This window comes from Rhagoletis pomonella, unplaced genomic scaffold, assembly GCF_013731165.1.
Source record: "Rhagoletis pomonella isolate Grant_MI unplaced genomic scaffold, Rhpom_1.0 Rhpom_scaffold_00504, whole genome shotgun sequence".
Taxonomy (NCBI): domain Eukaryota; kingdom Metazoa; phylum Arthropoda; class Insecta; order Diptera; family Tephritidae; genus Rhagoletis; species Rhagoletis pomonella.
This window is the reverse complement of record NW_023459058.1, coordinates 53722-63491: the sequence shown is the minus strand read 5'-3', so window position 1 is coordinate 63491 and position 9770 is coordinate 53722. Positions and strand designations below refer to the sequence as shown.

General features: G+C 34.1%; 1 protein-coding gene across 1 annotated transcript in view; it reads right to left on the bottom strand.

Annotated features, from left to right (window-relative positions):
* Positions 1–9770, bottom strand: part of LOC118751041 (protein dachsous-like) — a 59165-nt gene that overhangs the window by 1230 nt on the left and 48165 nt on the right. The window lies entirely within an intron of this gene.

The following is a 9770-nucleotide window of genomic DNA, read 5'->3' as shown; positions in this document are numbered from 1 at the left end:
GACTTAAAAACTAAGTACTTATCTATTTATTACACAAAATTCATACACAAAAATTTCATATGTACATACATACATACACTATAGTGCGAAACTGAGTCCATGGTGATTTTTGTTGTACATGTGCAAGGTTTTTAAAGTTAAATTTTTTTTGTTACTTTTTTATGAAAACATGGTTTATGCTTTAACCAAAACTATATAAATCAAACTTTCAGTTTTTATGCAGAGCTTAGAAAAACTCAACAAATTTTTCTAAAAATTGTGGACTTTTAAAAAACTTTCAAACATTTTTGGGTAGTTTTGTAGCCTGTTAAATTTTAGTATGATAAAGCGCAAGTTTTAAGCGGATAAAAAATTGCTGACGGCTTTTGCGGTTTTTTTTATACAACAAGTGCAATTTATAAAAACTGACAATGAAAAAGTTTTTAAAAATCAACGCCATTTTTTATCCGCTTACAACTTGCGCTTTATCAGACTAAAATTTAAGAGGCTATAAAACTGCATGCCCAAAAAAAACTGCATGCCCATTCGTTTAGCAAATTCTGCGAACAGTTGGGAAATTTCGCTTCAAAATCAATTTCAACCTGCAGTATAATTGAAAATATACAAATTCCAAAGTTTTATATCATAAATAAGAAAATTTAAAATAGGTACATATATAAAGCTAAACTTACCAAAGTGTATCCAAGACTGTGTTTCAGCAGCGGCCAATTAGTTAAAATATTTGCGTGTTCATTTAAAATCTCTGCGGTTCTTAATTTGACTGTGTTCGTCCATTTTTCTACAACATCGCCCCAAGGCTCTACATTATGACAAAGCCAATTTTTCATGGCTAAGTCATTTTCATCTGCTAATCGAAGGAAATATTAATCATGGTTTTTCCTTACATGTGTATGTACTTATTTTTGTATGTATGTACGTGTAGGTATTGCACCGTGCGACAAAAACAAAAAAATTTCGAAACCCACGAAGCAATCAATATACTCACGAAACTGTGGGCCAAATATAGTGGTATATACATACATACACGTACATAGATCAGTGATGCCAGACATTCTCTGTTAAAAATCCCACGAAAATGGGGAAAAAATCCCTCAATTACCCACATCTTGAAAATTTATCCCACAAAATTCCCAACGAATTTAAACATACCCATGTTTCAGTAGTAAAGAAGTAAAATTCATATAAAATAATAATAATAGTTTGGCGCTTACATATATGTGCTTTTCCTCCAAATTGTGGCGGTTCCCTTGATGTTGTCACACAAAGGGGAGGGACCTACAGTTTTACGCCGACTCCGAATGGCAAGTGTATTTTTATGAGAAGCTGTTTTTCATGGCAGGAATACACTCGGAGGTTTGCCATTGCCTGCCGAGGGCCGACCGCTGTTAGGAAAAAACCCCTTTTTCTGCATTTTTTTCACTCATTCAATTTTTCACTTTCATTTTTTTGCTCACTCACTAAGGGCTTAAAAGAATTTTTTGGTGACTTTAAAATGGAAGCACATTCATGTGCTATTTAACATTTCATCAGATAATTTGTTCCGCTTTTTACATGAAATACCAGTTACAACTGAAAAGATTCTTTCTTACTCAGCGCTTGAATTGGTTAACGTAAGAAAATTTTCGAAATTGGCCTTATACTTTTTAACAATTATATACCATTTCACTCCACATCACATCTTCAGAACGATTAATTACGTAAGAATGTCGAATATTCTTGAATTTTGATCAATTATGCAACAATAACTGCGTCAAAAGAAAATCCCTTATTTATATGAAATGTCCCTTTTTTCCCTTTTAATAATTTTTGATGCAAAATATCCCTCAAAGAGGGAAATTACCCACAATCTGGCATCACTGACATAGATAAGTACGTTTTTGTAAAATTAAATTTACTATTGCTCGCCTGCTCCGACAAACTTGATTGAGTGGGTTGACATTTAGGTGCAACGCTTAGTGCTCCTGTTTCTTTTTTTATTTTCCTTCGGATGTTTGTTGCCTCATCATAAAGTTTGCCTGTTGGATTTTTGCCATTTCGACGGTTGCAGTAATAGCGCTAAATAAAAGTAAAATAAATGCATTTAAGTGTTGAATTTTTTTTTTTTAATATTCACAACGTTTTTCAAGCTAAATTTATTCTGTTATTTTTCTATAAAAATTGTATCCAAGCTTTAGCCAAAACCATATAAATCAGAGTTTCGAACTTTCTTCCACTTTTTATTTCGTAAGAAATTCATGCTTATAAGGAAAAAAGGGCAAAAATCTGTCAGCTAAAAAATTATTAAAAATCAGTGCTATTTTTTATCCGCTTGAAACTTGATCCTCCTTTACATATGTATTTACAAATTTTGATAGCAAGTGAATATGAAAATGCATACATACCATGTCTTCGTTGGGAAATAAAATTGTTATTTGCTCAGAAAAGGTGATGATATCTTTCATTGTCATAGGCACTGATCGCGCTGAGAAGTGGTCAACAATGGTATTTACCAAAATGTCACGACTAACATCTGACAGCACGGTCTTTTCTCTATATTGTTTAAAGATGCTTTGACCTCTTTCAGTGGCATTAAGTATTAACTTTAAATTCTTTGCTTCCATGTCTCTTATCGAGTCGTGAGACTCTTGGCTAGAATTTATCCAACTCTTGCATGATCCTATTGACGAAATGGTATCAGCCTTAAAATAAAAAAAGTATGCAAAGCTTATCATTGATGTGAAAATGATTTACTTACTTCATTCTGTCGACAACGTGCAACTCTTTCTTTAAACTTTACTCTCGTTCCGAGCATTGATGCAGGGAAAAGTTCATTTATGTCCCCATCGTTGATGAAATACAGACTTTCTACATCCATTCCGCAATCTGTCAATAACATAAATATGCATATGGTTCCTCGCAGATTCTCAAAGAACTTACCGAGAATTCTTTGATAAACTTCTTCACTGAAGTTCATTTTACCACATACGACGTCTTTCAAATTTTCTTTTTCACGTGAAGCTTCAGTGGCTTGGCTTTGCTGCAGTGAAGTCTCAACTTCATTCCCCATGGTTAAATCACCATCAACAACGAAATATATGCCCGCCGATTCCCCAAAGACATTTTCTGTACCCATTCTTCTTAATATTTAAATAGCTTTTTTTAATAATCTTTCACAAATAATACACCAAATAAAAATGCAACCGAATGACGAAGAACGCGCACGCAAATAAAATATTACGGTACTTTTATGTTCTCTAACCACATACCCTGTAAAATTCACAATAGCTCATGTCAAAACAAACAGAAATCATGTTGCCAGACCTTTTTAACATCAACTAAATGTAAATTTAACACTTTATGTGTTTGAATCAACATTATTTAAAAAAACCCTCATGTAAATTTTACAATAACTCAGGTTGCAACAAACAGGAATCACGTTGCCATATATTTTTAACACTATTCACATGTAAATTTAACACTATATCTTGGTAAATTAACCAAAAATACTTCATGTTACTTTTAACACTTTTTTCCTGTTAAAAATATCATGTTAAAATGGAAAAATTGTTGTTGTTTCGTGTGTACAACTGTTTCATGTGAATTTAACATTGATCGTGTTACTTAAAAATCGAGGATATTTTTCTGGGTGTAGAATATATGAATTGACAATGCCGGCCTTAGCCCAATGAATGGCATAATCTATGTTAATGATTTCTTCTTTTAAAATTTTCAGTTTGTATTTTAATTCTATAGCAAAATTGTGCTGTATGTCTTCCTTATTTTGTACAGCTTTCAAAATTTTACTTGATACCGCTGTTATATTATTTATCCTATCAAATAATGTTTTATTTATTACTACTTGATTGTTGTTATTGTTTATTATATTATTTATTAGGCTTTCCAGAATTACAAGGTCATCATGATCGGGATTTCCTGCAATCCACTTCCAGGCTTTTCCTAGTGAATCTATTGATTTCTTAAATCTCTTGGGTTTGAGTCTGTCTAGAAATTTTTGGGTTAAATTCAATTCGTTAATAAGGATGGGTAAAAGAGAATTTTCCGTATTTATCTTGGTTTTTATGGTACTGCTTATTTCGTTTAATGAATTCTGCCATGCGTCTAGGTCTACTTTATGTATAATTCTGTAGGTTCCTGTTTGTATTTTCGTCAGTCCTGTGTCGAATGTTACTAACTGAGAATTTGTATAGTCTATTATTTTGAAGTCTGCGTACACTAGGAGCACGAAAAGTCTGTAAAAGAAAAAAAATAAAGAGAAAACAAAATTTTTTACTAACGTGGTCTAAGTCTTAATGTTACTCTTATGTACAGTTCGTCCTTTTTCGGTGATAACTATACTTGATTTGTCTTCCTTGACTATTTCCTTTCTATATCTAGCTGTTAGTTTGGATCCTATGCGCTTGTTTATCCTAACATAAATTACGTCGCCAGGAGTGTATAGATTCATAGCTTTTCTAGTTTTGTTATGATTTTCTAAACCTTTTGCCTGTCTCTTCCTAAGGGTTTCTATGTTTTCGCGTCGAGAGTTTTCGTATTGTTCTGGGTCTACAGATACACGTCTGCCGAAAAATGTCTCAATGGGTCGTTTTCCTGTCACGGAGTGTATGGAGTAGTTATATTCATATGTACATCGATCTAAAAGTTCTTGGAATGAAAGGTGGGTTTGCTCTGTTTTAAGACAACGCATGATTTCGGATAGGGTGGAATGAAATCTTTCTACTTGTCCGTTAACTGTGCTTGTGTATGGAGGGGTTCTATAAATTCTAATTCCGAGTTGGTCTTCAACCATAAATTGTATGGAGGCTGAATTTAAGGATTTTTCATTATCGATTACTATTGTCCTTGGTACACCGAAACCGAAAAGTATTTGTCTCAGGGGTTCTCTGATATCTTCTATTGCTTTTGACTTTATTATTCTGACTTGTGCATATTTCGAAAACTTGTCTACTGCGGTTAGTACTAGATTTTTCTCTGTATTGTAAATATCTATATGGACTATTTCACCAGGATATTGGGGAGTTGGGGTTTCAAGTAGGTGTGGTTTATTAGGGTGACGATCATATTTGTATTCTTTGCAAATTTTGCATTGTTTAACTATATTTTCTCTTTTTGACTTCATTTTAGGAAAGTAATATTTTTGAATAAGTTGCTTTTTAGTTTCGTCCCTATTTCTATGTGCTCGTTTGTGCTCTTTTAGTATTTCTTCGTTTTGGGCATCTTCGTTTGTTAAGTCTTCTACTTTTGTTTGTGTGTATCGAATTTTATAATTGGAGAAATGAAGAGGGTAGATCTCCTGAATTTTTCCCATTATATCTTCAGAGGTAAATATGCCATTTATCACTGAAGGATCTAAGTAACGTTTTAATAGTACAGTTAAATTCTCTATTGAAAAGTTTGGTTTACAGATTAAATGCCTATGGTACGTTGGGAATGGTATTTTAAATTGATAGCTGTCTTCGTCTCCTAAAAAGATCCAAAGTTGGTTTTTGAAGGCATTTATGGGTCCTTATACTGCTGGGATTAGGTTGTGAGATGAGCTTTCGTCGGAATGTGTGGCAACTGATAAGGAATTTACTTCAAATGGCCTGGATAATGTATCTGCAACTACATTGGCTTTTCCGGGTTTGTATCTTAATTCGTAAATGTATTCTTCTAATATGCCTTTCCAACGTTTTAGTTTGGAGTTATTGTTTTTATTACTGAGGGCATATGTAAGTGGTTGATGATCTGTATGTATTATAACTTTTGCAGTGCCGTATAAGTAGTTTCTAAAGGAGTTAAGTGCCCATATAATGGCAAGCATTTCTTTTTCATTTACTGCATAATTTTCCTCAGCTTTGTTTAATGTTCTCGATATAAAAGTTATCGGTTTGCCATTTTGTTCTAAAACTGCACCTATGGCATACTTTGAAGCGTCTGTAGTTAATTCAAATTCTTTCTTAAAATCAGGGTATTGTAGGACTACGTCCTTGGATGTTAATGTGGATTTGATTTTGTTGAATGCAGATTTTGCTTCTTCGTTTAGATTAATTTGAATTTTTTTTCGAACTAGTTTTGGACATTCTTCCTTCATCACCTCTAAGGAGGGATGTTAGTGGCTTGGCTAATTTAGCATAATCTTTGATAAATCTTCTATAATATCCAGATAAGCCTAGGAATGATCGTAAGTCCTTGAGTGTTTGAGGGTATGGGAAATTTAATATTGATTGCACTTTAGAAGGGTTTGTAGAAATTCCACCGGAGGATACCACAAATCCTAGGAATTCAACCTGTTTTTTTGAAGAATTCACACTTATCTATTTGTACCTTCATATTTGCTTCATTAAGGGTTTGGAAAATTTTGTCTATATGTTCGGAATGTGATTTCTCGTCCTTGCTAAAAATAATGATGTCATCTATGTACACGTAGCGTATTCTACCTATGTGTTTTCTAAGTGGATGGGGCGTTTTTCAATCCAAAAGGGAGTCTAGTGAACTCGTATTTTCCGTTGTTCACTGAAAAAGCTGTTTTTTCCACGTCAGATTCCTTAAGAGGAATTTGATGGAAACCGCTTTTTAAGTCAATTACAGAGAAAGTTCGATTCTTTCCTAATTGAGAAAGTACCTCATTTATTTCTGGTATTGGATACATATCTGCAATTGTGACTGTGTTTAGTTTTCTGTAGTCAATGACCATTCTGATTTTTTTTTCGCCTGAAGCATCGTCCTTTTTAGGTACAACCCAGACAGGTGAGTTGTAGGGTGATCTTGATTTGCGTATAATTCCATCTTCTAACAATTTGTTTATTTGGTTCTCAACTTCTCCTTTAAGGCTATTAGGGTATGGGTAGGATTTGGAATATATGGGAGTGTCGGAATTTGTACGAATTTCTGCTACTACCTTTGTTGTGTACGTAAGTTTTTCATTTGGTTCCGAAAATAAGTTGCGGTGTTTTTGTACTAGCTGTTTTATTTCTTTTTTATCTACTGTCGTCATGTGTTCGTCTCGGATATTAATTGTGTTAACGCTCTGTATCCTACATTGTCTGAGAAATATTTTTTTAGTATTGCTTATGACCATAAAGTTTTCCTTTGTATGTATTACTGCTGAAAGTTCTTTTAAGCTGTCGTTTCCTAGAATGGCGGTGAAGGTTTTGAGTGTAGGTAACAGGAAGAATTTTAATTTGCTACCTTCCAGATTAAAAAGATTTAGAAACGTGTGGTGAGTAATTTTTATTTTTCCACCAACTGAGTTGGCAAAAAATGGGTTATCATTCTCTATTGCTCTTCTTACTAGACTGGATTGGATATAATTTTTGTTGGATCCTGTGTCTACCAGAATGTTTAATATTTCTCCGCTCTTCGTTCTGCATCTAAAATAGGGTAACGAAGAGCTTTTCAATCTAACAAATGTACATCTGTTAGGTCATGTGGTTCTTCGTATTCGTTATTGTAGGTTATGTCCTGATTCTGGTTGTATTGATCTTCGTAGTATTGATTTTCATCGTATTGATTTTCATCGTATTGGTTTTCATAGTGTTGGTTTTCCATTGCTCCTTCAGAGTTTATATGAAAGTTTCATTGAACCTTTGGTGGGGGATGGTTTATCACTGACGTGTTTGGTGGGCGTTTACCTGCTTCTTGGGGTTTGGGACGGTTCGCGTAGTTCACCGCTTTTTTCCTGATGCTTTCATCTACATCCATAGGTTGAGGTGGTTTAGGTGGTCTTGGAGGGGGATTTTGTTGTTGATTATATGGATTTGGGGTTGGTACCTATTGTATTGGTTAGATTGATTTGGATTTTGGTTGGTATATTGCTGGAGGTTGGGAGGATTAAAATTTTGTTGGCGATAGTTTTGCGTAATGTAAGTGTTAGATGGGCTAGTTCCGGATAGAATTTCGACTGTGGAAATTGCTGATTCATCGGTTGGGAATATCTTGGTGTGAAGAGTAGTTGTCGTGGATTTATGGGATTGAAGCTTTGTTGACGGGAGGTTGACGGTGCGTTCATCATTTGATTGTTAGCGTGGTATGCTCTAAAGCTTTGATTTTCGAGCTAAAGGCAAAGATGTAAGGCCTCTGGTAAGCTCTTTGGTTCTTTTATACCTAGGAGCCTAGGCAGGTCGTCAGATAGTCCTCTAACGAAGGTGTCAAGGGCTTTAGCACGGTAATTATCTGTTAAAAGATGGACTGCTTCTTCGCCTATCTCCATGCAACCTATTTTGTTTAAGATCAGAGATAAATGTCCATAAACTTTCTGATAGAATTCATTTATTGTCATTCGTCCTTGGACGAGGCATGTCATCTGATATTCTTATGTGCCTATATCTCTTTTGTCGGTATAATGGGTAGTCAAACAACGAGAGATTGCTGTCCAGTCTAAGGGTGTGTTGTATGACTCTAGGGCTATATCTGCTTTACCTATTATTTTGTTCCTAATTACATTTAAAATGCCAAAGTATTTAGGTGTGCCTTTTGAAGGTTCATATATTCTAAGAATGCGTTCAACGCTTTTCTTCCAGGAACTAAACTCCGAAGCGTTTCCAGAGAATTCTCGTAATGAACGTACTACATCTGGTATTTTGTCAAATTATTTCTGAACTGCTCTTCTATCGTTTGGTCCGATATTATTGGGGGTATATTATTATTAAGAGCTCTTTGTATTAGATTAGGGCCGTTCGCTTCTATGGTTTGAGTAATCATAGTCCTGCTAAGGTTGGCTAATTCTTGGGAAATTTGAGGGGCTGAATTGGAGGGTGCTGCCTATGGGGCAGTATTTCCTAGCACTGTTGGCCTAATGAGGTTGTTTGGATTTGCCATCTTAAACTTTGTATATTATTATTTTTTTTTATTTTATGCGCAAGCTTTTGTTTAATTAAATAATTGCGAAATTTTTTGTTGAGATTCTACTTCTATTTCTCGTAAAAACTAGGGACTTTATTATTAGATATAAATTTTTCGTAAAACGAAAAAAAAAAAATATTAGGATGTTTTTTTTTTAGTTAGAAAAATATTAGGGTATTTCTTATTAGCTATTTTTGTTGTTTTTTTTTTCAAAAAATTTTTCAAAGAATTTTTTCATAAAATTTTTTCACAAATAATTTTTTTAAATTTTCCAAAGACAGTTTTTTCTTAACTTTTTTCCTACTGTGGGTTTCCTTAATTCTAACTCCTATATTACTTACAATATAATCAGCTTCATGCCAGCAACTTGGCAAATGTGTATGCTCTCCTTTTTCCGTTAGGTACTAGGGTACACCATTTTGCTCCTTTCTTGTTCCTGGCCTTCAAAGGTAAGGTTTTGCTGATTTCCTTAATCCGGGTTGCTTGTTGGTTTACGGTGGAGCGTCCAGGATTTTGTATGGCCTTTTCACGCCCTTAATTGTTTCGTGGCACTTTGTAGGGTTGTAATTTCTTCCTTGAGATGATTTGCATTCACGTGGTTTTAATAGCACTTTAAAATGCAACAATCCAAATGTTATTAAGCAAGGAATTGTTTTTATGCGTCTCGCTTATTTAATGGCACACTCAGTTAGTTTATTTCACTTTTCTCGCGGCGTTTTTATTTTTATTATCAACGGCACTTTTAGTGTTTTTTACTAACTCTTTGAAACTTTACCGAACCGAACAAGACTCTTTAGTCTCGGGCGCCACTTTACGGCGGAATTTATTGGTCGCCGAAAAAAACATTATTTTTGGTCGAAAGACCTTTATTGGTTTAATCAATAATTACAACTCAACTTAAAGGCTAATTTTACTTCTTAATATAACCTAATTCTACCTGTGTCAGCATT